Genomic DNA, 12,500 nt, shown 5'->3' with positions numbered 1-12,500 from the left:
ACAAATGTGTAACAAAAACAAAGGGATATTTAATATCAGTTGCTGATTTTATCTCACAACACACACACACACACACACACACACACACACACACACACACACCAAATATCAGTTGAAGTGGAAAGATGCCGATTTAAATTGAAGACTACGCACACACAAACTTCTGCTGTCCTTTTTCGTTTTCTTAAAAAAAAAAAAAAAAAAACAACAACAAAAAAACTGTTTTTGCGACAATGCTTTTCTTTCTTCAAAGCTTTGAATCGATTCATCATAATTACACGTATTTGTTTCATTTTATAGCTGGATGAAAGAATCAACGTGTTGGAACATCTTCCGTGCAAACGCGCTGTTTAACATTGTGCGAACCGTAAAACACTGCAAATCTCGCGAAATATGTATACTTGTTTATCATATTATTTACTTAAAATTATTATTATTTACTTAGATTTCGTTATGATTTTGACAAAAAGCTACTTTCTTAATTTTGTAGAATTGATACATGCACGCCAAAAGTAACCTTTTTTTTTTTCCCCTCAAAGACTATTACGGTATTGTTTCCACGTTAAACAATGCATATCCTAAACATTATCAAGTAATCAACGTTTACCATTGATCGAAAATGTTAGGCCATAAACTTCTTTTTTTATAAGATGTGTAAAAGTAGTTACATTTTGTTTATCAATGGTCGGATTTTGTCCTGCGTCATATGTGGGGTCTTATTTTTATTGAATGGTGTAATGTAGGTTGTCAATATTTGTATTATTATTTCTTTGTATTAACTTGTTTTGTTATGGTGTAACTTTCGTGATTTATTTTATTTTTTATTTTTTTATTTTTTTTTAACGGCACAAATCTTTGTATACTGGTCGTTTTATTACTTTCGTGCTCGAGTGAGGTAATTATTTGGAAAGAAAGTTAGGTCATAACAAAGTACACCCTATTTCAACAAGCTAATAGTCCTTTTTGACAGCATAAAGAAAGCTGAAAAGAATGACTCCGCAGATTCTTTACAGCAGACCGAACTTGCTTCAATGACTGTTATTGTCAGTGTCTTGAATGTTTGTCTGTTGTCGGTGATTTTTTTTTTCTTTCTATGCAGTAATAATTTAAATGCCCCTTCACCCACACCCTCTCATCTTTACCACAGATTCAGGGATAGGACAAAATGCCTGGAGTACGGATATTTTCGAAAAAAAAGAAAAAAAAAAAAAAAAAAAAAAGAACACAACCCCCTCCCCCCTCAATCCCCCCCCCCCCCCCCGCCCCCCCCCCCCCCCCAAAAAAAACAACAACAAAAAAAACAAAAAAAACAACAACAACAAAAACAAAAAAACCCAAAAACAACAACAAAACAAAAAACAAAAACAAACAAACAAACAAAAAAACAACAACAAAACAACAACAACAAAACAAACCCACAAAAAACAAACAAACAAAAAACAACAACAAACAAACAAAACAAAAAAACCAACAAGGAAAAACCCAAGAAAGGAAGAAAAAACAACACATCCCATGACAACAAAGACACACAGCAACATTTTACTACGAATATTTGCAACCAAACTATTGCCCAGTGTGAATAAGATCCTTTTCTTGTCAAGATAATTTTGACATGCTTTGTCTCTCCCTCCACCCACCTTGAAATAAAATAAAACGAGATAAAATAAAATAAGATAAAACTTCCGAATGTTAAATGTATAGTTCCAACACTCCACCCACCTTGAAATGAAGTAAAATAAATATAAAGTAAATTAAAACTTCCGAATTTTAAATGTATAGTTCCAACAGTTTTCGGTAAGTTATTTTTTGTAGTTTGTTGTTGTTGTTGTTGTTGTTTAATCGACTAATACACTAAACATGACTCGCCTGTGCCTGATCGAATTAGATATTCTCGCCTGTGACAGATCAAACACTGTGTTCTTACCTGTTACAGATCAAACACTTTGTTCTTACCTGTAACAGATCAAACACTTTGTTTTTACCTGTTATAGATCAAACACTTTGTTCTTACCTGTAACATATCAAACACTTTGTTCTTACCTGTTATAGATCAAACACTTTGTTCTTACCTGTAACATATCAAACACTTTGTTCTTACCTGAAATAGATCAAACACTGTGTTCCTGAAGGTAGCAGATCGGATACTATGTTCTCACAACAACAACAAAAGATAAAGTAAGAAAAATAAATGAATAAATAGATGAATGAATAAATAAATAGATTAATTAATGAATAAATAATTATGAATAGTAAGTTAAAAGCAACAAAACAACACAACACCAAAAATCTATGCTCTTACATGTAACAGATCAAACACAATGTTCTTACCTGTGACAGATCAAACGAAATGTCCTTACATATGACGAATCAGATATGTTCTTGAATGAAGCTGATCAGATACTATGCTCTTAAAAACAAAAAAATAAATAAATAAAATAAAAAGATTTAGAAAAATAGTAATATTGAAAAACAAAAAAACAAAAACAAAAACAACAACAAAAAACATGCTTTTACCTGTCACAGATCAAACACTGTGTTCTTACCTGTCACAGATCGAATACCATGCTCTTACATGGATAAGAGCATGGTATTCGATCTGTGACAGGAAAGAACATTGTGTTTGATCTGTTACATGTATGAGCATGGGTTGTTTTTTGCTTCTTTTTTGTTGTTGTTGTTGTTTTTTTGTTTTTGTTTTTGTTTTTTTCAATATTACTTCTTTTTTTTCTTCGTCTTTTTTTTTTACTGTACTGTACAGTACAACGGTACTGTAGTCTTACCTGAAACATACTGTGTACTGTGACCTCCCTGAATTTTCACAGATTTTGGTTTTACTTATTTTTTGCTTCCTTTAAAAAAAAACCCCAAAAACATATTGATCCCTGCACGGGAATCGAACATACGGTCACCCGTTTCCTAGTTGGACGTAGTACCAGTGGGCCACCGCCACTCCATGGTAGTTCAGTTCAGTTCAGTTGCCGAAGGAGGCGTCACAGCGTTTGAACGAATCTATATATACGCTACACCACATCACATCTAATCAGATGTCTGATCGGTAGCGTTACCCAGCACGCTTAGTCTCAGACCTTGGTGGAAAATAAATGATTAAATAAATTAATGAATGAATACGTGAATAGATGCACAAATGAATAAATAAATACATATCAACTTCATGGCAAAGATGAACTTTGGAAGCGATCATCACAGATTTATGTTAACGGTGTCGATGTTAATGAATAATTTTCGATTTGATGGTGTAGGTATGGGTAATTTGCGAACAGCGTGTAATTGTGAACGATTCGTATACCTTTTCTAATACATTAATGAATATCCATTTCCAAGAGTCAGTCAAACCTCAGCCATTTCTTGTTATTTTCGCGCTCTTTCTTCTCTTCGCGCACCTCTGCCGACAAGGGCTTACAAACGTGCTCTCAACATTCTAAAATCAAGGGAAGCAGGTTGTAGGAGTTGAACTTTGACAGTTTAGTGCAGTTAATTTAATCGGATATGTTGAATTCGCATTACCAATGTTAGGAGAATTTAAGAAAGCACATTGGTTACAGATCAAAACGTCAGTTTTGACAGGAATATGCAAAATATTGCCATTTGCAAATAGACCATAGGATATTTTGACAGGAGTCTATTTGCGCACGAGGCTGCACAGTTTCCGAGCACTCTCAAAATGGTGTGTTTGTGTGCGGTGCGGGGGGTGTTGTTTAAATGTCGATCTGTTAGTGTGTCTGTGTGCATGTGTGATCAAAACGAACAATACAACAGTCTGGTGTGATGTTCCAATAATATGTTATGTCTAACAAGTTAAAGACCTGCTCCTATTTTGTCGACATGTACCCAAAGCCATCGTTCGCAATTAGATTTGCCCGTTCGCATTTACACTCAGGCACCCCTGCTATTTAAAACGTCGAAAAGAATGAGCAGACGAACTTTTTCTGATCCAACCAGTCGGAGAAAGCTTTCAAAAACATAAGAACTACGTTGACTATCGTACGAACAGTACGCACGTTGAGTTGGTCGCTTCGACTGGATCGTTCGCAATTAGGCATACCTACCCTATAGTGCAGCATGCTAAGAAGATCAAATACGCACGTTAAAGATCCTGTAACCCATGTCAGTGTTCGGTGGGTTATGGAGACACGAAAATACCCAGCATGTATGAAGGACGATAAAGTCACGGGCAAATCGATGTTGGTCGTGTAAGGGAAAGAAAGAAAGAAATACTCTTGTTTTTTAACCGTTCTTTCGTTCTAACCTGAACGAGTTCTTTCCCTTTTTTTTCATAATGCTTTGTCAGTGCTGTACTCGAGGTTTATATATGTTCGTGTGTATCCACATGAGCGTGTCTCCAGATGTGTGTATTTGCATGCACACAATACGTCAGTAACGATACGATAGTAAAAAAACAAAACAAAAAAACGAAAAAACAAACAAACAAAAAACAACAACAAAAAACAACAACAAAACAAACAAACAAGCAATCAAACAACAACAACAAAAACACAAGCAAACAGCGTATTAGATTGTTACCTAAAAAAGGACAGGCTTGAATGTGATGCGACGAAAGAAACACCTCAAAATAATTACTGTTACATTTGACATTCTGTGCAACGATTTCCTGTGCGTGATATGCCATATTGTTGTTTTGAAACTGACGATAAAAGAGAGAGAGAGAGAGAGAGAGAGAGAGAGAGAGAGAGAGCGGCTCACAATAGAAACCGTGACAGGCATCGTGCTGTTTATTATGTACCATTGGACATATCAGCGCTTTGGCATTTTGTTTTCAACGAAGGCCGCGCATACACTTCCTTAGAATGTAGTATGTATCGGTGACACAACATGATAGCTTCGGCACATGGTACGGTATGATGTGGTATGGTGTCGTATGGTGTCGTATGGTATGGTGTCTTCTTCTTCTGCGTTCATGGGCTGCAACTCCCATGTTCACTCGTATACACGCGAGTGGGCTTTTACGTGTATGACCGTTTTTAACCCGCCATGTAGGCAGCCATACTCCCCTTTCGGGGGTGTGCATGCTGGGTATGTTCCTGTTTCCATAACCCACCGAACGCTGACATGGATTACAGGATCTTTAACGTGCGTATTTGATCTTCTGCTTGCGTATACGCACGAAGGGGGTTCAGGCACTATAGCAGGTCTGCACATACGTTGACCTGGGAGATCGTAAAATTCTCCACCCTTTACCCACCAGGCGCCGTCACCGTGATTCGAACTCGGGACCCTCAGATTGAAAGTCCAACGCTTTAACCACTCGGCTATTGCGCCCGTCGGTATGGTGTTGTATGGTGTATGGCATTACTCTTCGTCACACCAGATTTTTCTGTGTGAAATGCAGATTGCTCTTCCCAGAGAAAGAGCGCGTCGCCACAGCACACCGCCACCTTCTTTTTCTGACTACAGGTGTAATTGCTTTCCTGTCAAAATGGATTTTTCTACAGAATTTTGTCTAGGGCAAACCGTTGTGTTGCTGTGTTTTGTTTTACGTGGGTAAAGTGTATGCTACACACACACACACACACACACACACACACACACACACACACACACACGGGACCACAATTTATCGTCTCATCCGAATGACTAGCGTACATATCACCACTCAAGGTCTAGTTGACGGAAAAAAATATTGGCGATTGATTGATTGATATGGATACTTATATATGCCCAAGCTCTAAGCGCTTTACAAACACGGGGTCAGTTGCACAAGAGGCTGCCTACCTGGGTAGAGCGGACTGACGGCTGCCACTGGGCGCTCATCATTCGTTTCCTGTGTCATTCAATCAGATGTCAGGCACGCACACATACACGTTCAGACAGACATGTTACATTTCACGTGTATGACCGTTTTGTTTATTTATCCCGCCATTTAGGCAGCCATACTCCGTTTTCGGGGGGAGGGGGGGCGTACATGCTGGGTATGTTCTGGTTTCCATTACCCACCTAACGCTGACATGGGTTACAGGATCTTTAACCTGTGTATTTGATCTGTGTGCGTTTACATACGAAGGGGGTTCAGGCACTAAGCAGATCTGCACACATGTTGACCTAGGAGATCAGAAGAATCTCCACCCTTTACCCACCAGGCGCCGTCACCGAGGTTCCAACCCGGGACCCTCAGATTGAAAGTCCAACGCTTTAACCACTCGGCTGTTGCGCCCGTCTGTTGACAAGTGTGTGATTCAATCCCGTGCCCTCTGAACCTCTTGCTGTCTGGGCCGACGCCTTGCCACCTGTTGGGTCACTTCTCACGGACTGAAGTCTGGCATCAAGCTGAATGGAAAGCCCTAAAACTTTAGACTACAAGTTGAATTATTTGAACTATTGTATTATATTGTATAACCTTTTTGTCACAACAGATTTCTCTGTGTGAAATTCGGGCTGCTCTCCCCAGGGAGAGCGCGTCACTACACTGAGAGCGCCACCCAATTTGATTTTTTTCCTGCCTGCAGTTGGGTTTTTTTTGGTTTTGTTTTTTTCCTATCGAAGTGGATTTTTCTACAGAATTTTGCCAAGGACAACTCTTTTGTTGCCGTATTTTTACGTGCGCTAAGTGCATGCTGCACACGGTACCTCGGTTTATCGTCTTGTCCGAATGACTAGCGTCCAGACCACCACTCAAAGGGGAGGAAAATACTGGCGACTGTGCCGTGATTCGAACTCTCGTTTCCTAGGCAGACACGTTACCTGTAGGCCACCACTCCACGTTACTATAGTCCTCCGATGGGCATGGCAAACGGGACGGGACGTTGGAAAATATAGTTCTTTCAAGATTTACTATGTTGATCATTATCTTACTATTGTAAGGAGCAAAGACGACCCAAAGATGAATTAACATGGTTTTACCCAGACAGTTTAAAGTCGTCTTTGTAAGTTAAAAAAAAAGAAAAAGAAGAAAGTCCGGGATGGGGCTGTGGGGTGCATATGCGAAAAAAAAGTAAGCATGTCTTATATATATATATATATATATATATATATATATATATATGGGTTACAGGGTTACAGGATATATATATATATATATATATATATATATATATATATATATATCTTGATAAGCATGTGCCCATGGTTATGTACACGTGCAGAATTAAACAGCAACGAACGAGCGAAAGATAGATAGATAGATAGACAGACAGACAAACAGACAGATAGATATAGGTAACTGAAACCAACCACGGCTAGCTACAGTCACCAAGCACTAACAACGCCACAGCCCCCGTTGACATTGTAAAGACAACCAGCCACCACACTGCATAACCAGGACAGGACCTTGCCACTGGAGAGAGAGAGAGAGAGAGAGAGAGAGAGAGAGAGAAAGGGGGCGGAGTATATACAGAGAGCTACAGAGAGAGAGTGGGGGGGGGGGGCGGGGGGGGGTTGGGGGCTGGGGGGGGGGCAGAGAGAGAGAGAGAGAGAGAGAGAGAGAGAGAGAGAGAGAGAGAAGACAAGACAATTTATTTATTTTTGAGGATAACAGATAAGCACTGGCGCGCTTTTTTTCATCCAGTCCCCGCCCTGAAACAGGGTCTACACTACACAATACTACATTATATATGTCATTGTATGCACTACACAATGCTACTTAAAGTCATAGAATGCGAATACTATACTACATAAAGGCATAAACATGGTGAAAATAAGCTACACACACACAGGCACACACACACACACACACACACACACACACACACACACACACGCACACGCACACACAGGCACAAGCATGGTATTAATAATCGACATACGGGGTAAAAAGAGAAGAGAGAGAAGGAGGGGCAGAGAAAGAGACAGACAGACAGACAGACAGACAGCCAGACAGGCAGACAGACAGACAGACAGAGACAGGGAGACAGACAGACAGACAGAAACGCGATCAGCCCGGAGTTGCTACTGCGTGGCCTTGTAATGATTAACGGAGAGAGAGAGACAGGGGGTGTGGGGTGGGGAGGGGGGTGGATCGCGGGGCTGTGCTGTGGGAACGTTACTCATCAGTACCTATTGGCAGCCGCCACTGTTTGTCATCCTGTTGACTGGAGACCTGGGCACTACTGCTGTGGAAAAGTACAAAGGTGTGGGTGAAGGGATGGTAGAGGGGGTGGGGAGGGGGGTGGATCGCGGGGCTGTGCTGTGGGAACGTTACTTACCAGTACCTATTGGCAGCCGCCACTGTTTGTCATCCTGTTGACTGGAGACCTGGGTACTACTGCTGTGGAAAAGTACAAAGGTGTGGGTGAAGGGATGGTAGAGGGGGTGGGGAGGGGGGTGGATTGTGGTGGGTGGGGTGTGGTGGGGGTAGGGTCGAGGGATGGATGTGTGGGTGGAAGGGGTGGTGGTGGTTGTGGTTAGGGGGGGGGGGGGGAGGAGCAGGAATGACACAACACTCCCCTTCTTCTTCTTCTTGTGCTTATGAGTGGTACTGCTCGCTGTGTTCGGGGCTGGATTGTTCCTGCTGTCTGTCTTTCTCTTTTTTTCTTTTTTTTAAATTCTGAATGAAGCCAATATGATGGGGGCGTGTTCATGATCGTGTGTCTCTGTATGTTCTGATACAGGCTGCTCGCTGCCTCTTACCAACCAAACCAAAGTTCTTTGTTGGTGGTGGTGGTGGTGGTGTGGTTGTAGTTGTTGTTGTTTCTGCTGTTGATGTTGTTGTTGTCATCTGTCAGCCACAATCTGTGTGTCAGTTTTGTAAAAGAAAACAAATGATTAATTGATTCAAATGAATGCGTAAGTAGAGGTTAATGATAACAACAACAACAACAACAACAACAACAACAACAATAATAATAATAATAATTGTGATGATGAAGATGAAGATGATGACGACGACGACAACAACAACAGCAGTAACAACAACAACAACAAGAATAATAATAATAATAATAATAATAATAATAATAATAATAATAACAATAATAATAATAATAATAATAATGAACTCAATTCCAGGTTAATGTGTTTATTGACAAAACAACTTCATCGATTCCAGTTACTTTTCTTTTTCTTCTTGAAATTCGCCAGTGTTTAACAAAATGAAAACAAACCATATTTCTTTACTTTTTCTTCTTGAAATTCGCCAGTGTTTAACAAAATGAAAACAAACCATATTTTTACTTTTTCTTCTTGAAATTCGCCAGTGTTTAACAAAATGAAAACAAACCATATTTCTTTACTTTTTCTTCTTGAAATTCGCCAGTGTTTAACAAAATGAAAACAAACCATATTTCTTTACTTTTTCTTCTTGAAATTCGCCAGTGTTTAACAAAATGAAAACAAACCATATTTCTTTACTTTTTCTTCTTGAAATTCGCCAGTGTTTAACAAAATGAAAACAAACCATATTTCTTTACTTTTTCTTCTTGAAATTCGCCAGTGTTTAACAAAATGAAAACAAACCATATTTCTTTTCTTTTTCTTCTTGAAATTCGCCAGTGTTTAAAAAAATGAAAACAAACCATATTTCTTTACTTTTTCTTCTTGAAATTCGCCAGTGTTTAAAAAAGTGAAAACAAACCATATTTCTTTTCTTTTTCTTTTTCTTTCTTTTTTTCAGCAATTGTCGAACAAACATTGATTGAGGAATGGTGCGTGAGGACGCAAATTTAACCCTTTCACCATCGTTGGGTTAACACTCAAAGGGCAATCCGCATCGACCGCAAACTTCATCGACCCACTAGCCGAGTGGTTAAAGCGTTGGACTTTCGATCTGAGGGTCCCGGGTTCGAATCTCGGTAACGGCGCCTGGTGGGTAAAAGGGTGGAGATATTTTCCGATCTCCCAGGTCAACACAATGTGCAGACTTGCTTGTGCCTGAACCTCCTTCGTGTGTATACGCAAGCAGAAGATCGAATACTTAGTTTAAGATCATGTAATCCATGTCAGCGTTTTGGTGGGTTATGAAAACAAGAACATACCCAGGTATGCACAGCCCCGAAAACGGAGTATGGCTGCCTACACTGCGGGGTAAAAACGGTCATGCCCGTAAAAGCCCACTCGTGTACAGACGAGTGAACGTGGGAGCTGTAGCCCACGAACGAAGAAGAAGAAGAACAACAACAACAACAACAACGACGACGACGACAACACAATAAGAAGAAGAAGAACTAGATGGCTTCCACTAAGGGCCACACTATGGACTCACTTGACAGCACGCATCAAGAGTCCTCCATCCACACTAACAAGGAAGCTTTTTTTTTCTTTCTTTTTTTTTTTCTTTAACAACACCAAGAAATCGGCACTGAACAACTTGTCCTTAAAAAAACAAAATGTGCAAACCAACAGGTTGTTAAACCACAACTCTGAACACTGCCACAAAACTAATTTCCCCGATCATAGATATAGAGAGGAAAGGGATACTTATCTCTTTTTTGTTCTCCGCAATTTCCACCCCCTTTGACCAGTTCCCGTCGCTTATGAACAGTCGTTGTTGATGTTTCCGGATTCCTGTCAATCCTATAACGCAGTCCTGTCGGTTCCGTGTCTTCCTGTATACCTGCGAGACAAGGTCCTTCAGGAGCAACGGATTAGGAAATAGGAGAGGAATTGAAAGCCATGGACATGAGACCGTGATCGCACGACACCAAACATAAGATTCACTGATCATATCACCAATGAACAAGCTCGCTAAACCATTAAGCGGCACGTTAAGACCATGCGAAAACCGTCTGCCTGATATCAGTTTTTAAAAAAAACAGAAGAAGAAAAAAAAGAAGAAAACTACGTTGCGATGGCCACAAAACAAGATCCAATGGGCTTTGCTAAACAAACAAACAAACAAAAACCCAATCCTCCAATGAACTGTTGAGGGAGGGAGATATGAGGGGGGGCCGGAGAGAGAAAACACGTGGAACTGGTGAACTGACCATTGTAGAATGGACGGGAAAACCAGTTTGCAGACACTCTCACATCCGATAGAACTGGAGGAATTTGGTGAACAGTTCTGTGAGACGCATCGATGACTTTGTGCACAGAGTTAGAAGAAGAAGAGAAGAAGAAAAAGAACAGGAAGAAGAAGACGTTGCAGACCTTTGGCGACGAGAAAAGGCGTTCCCATCTTGTGCTCTACCTGACAGTCTGTCTGTCTGTCTGTCTGTCTCTCTTTCATTTCTCTCTTTCTCTTCATCCCCCCCTCTCTCTCTCTCTTTCATCTCTCTCTTTCTCATCCTCTCTCTCTCTCTCTCTCTTCATCTCTCTCATTCTCTCTCTTTTCTCTCCTCCCCCTCTCTTTGAATGATTAATGCCATATACATTTATATATATTATTGCTTTCATTTTTTTTTCAGTTTATTTATTATCGTAGAACGCTGTTCGTTCACCAACACCTTCATGAGGCGGAGGGTGAGGGAGGGGGGGGGGGGAGGGAGGGTAGGACTGGGGGTGGTGTAAGGTGTGGCTGATGCTTGAAAGGAAAGAACCATTCATACCCTCATTTCGCTCCTTGCCTTCTTTCTTTCTTTCACAGAAAGAAAATAATGGTAATCATAACAAAAACGATTACAAAGTCTACATTGAAAGGGCAGCATGTGTGTGATCCCAGAAAGAAAAAGAAAACAAACAAGCAAACAAACAAACAAACAAACAAACAAAAACAACATTACAGTTGTGAGGACATAGATACATTTGTGCCAGGACAGACAGCAGACAATTAATAATGACGCGCTTCTCAGCGCCGTGTTATATCAATAACTCCTTGGATACTGAATGGTTGTGATGCGGGCTGCCAGCTCACTGTGAATAATAATATACAACAAAGGTTAAACTTCCCATAGCCCCGCCTTTGTTGGTGTGTGTGTGTGTGTGTGTGTGTGTGTGTGTGTGTGTGTGTGTGTGTGTTTTTTTTGTTTTTTTTCTGTTTTGTTTTTGTTTGTTTGTTAGGGTATTTTTGTACAGCCATAGGCTCACGGCGAATTCATATTCACTTTGGCTAGGACTCTGGACATGGGAGGGGGGTGGGGGGGACAGGTCTCAATCCTGTCCTTTATATCTGTCCATCCGTCCATTTACACCTGGGTGGAGTGAAGAAAATTAATTCGGAGTAAAGTGCCTCTCTCTCCCATTCGCGTAAAACAGTTCCAAAACCATGACCTCTTTACTCTGCTCACTGCTGTACTGTACCCGTGCTTGAGGTTTTTTGCATGTGATTATGCAGCAGTATAAAGTCGATTAGTAGCAGCAGCAGTAGTAGTAGTAGTAGTAGTAGTAGTAGTAGTAGTATTGTTGTTGTTGTTGTTGTCAATGTGTTTATTGTCATTAATGATAAGGCTAATAATGCTAATAACGCCAATAATGCTAATAATAATAATAATAATAATAATAATAATAATAATAATAATATCGCTAACGATGATAATAACAATAATGAATATAACATCAACAGCAACAACTATAAATAGTAATAATGCTAATAATAATAATAATGCTAATGATAATGATAACAATAATAATGATGATGATAATAATAATGCTAATAA

Source organism: Babylonia areolata, chromosome 11 (genome assembly GCF_041734735.1).
Source record: "Babylonia areolata isolate BAREFJ2019XMU chromosome 11, ASM4173473v1, whole genome shotgun sequence".
Lineage (NCBI taxonomy): Eukaryota > Metazoa > Mollusca > Gastropoda > Neogastropoda > Buccinidae > Babylonia > Babylonia areolata.
Note: the sequence above shows the minus strand (reverse complement) of the source record.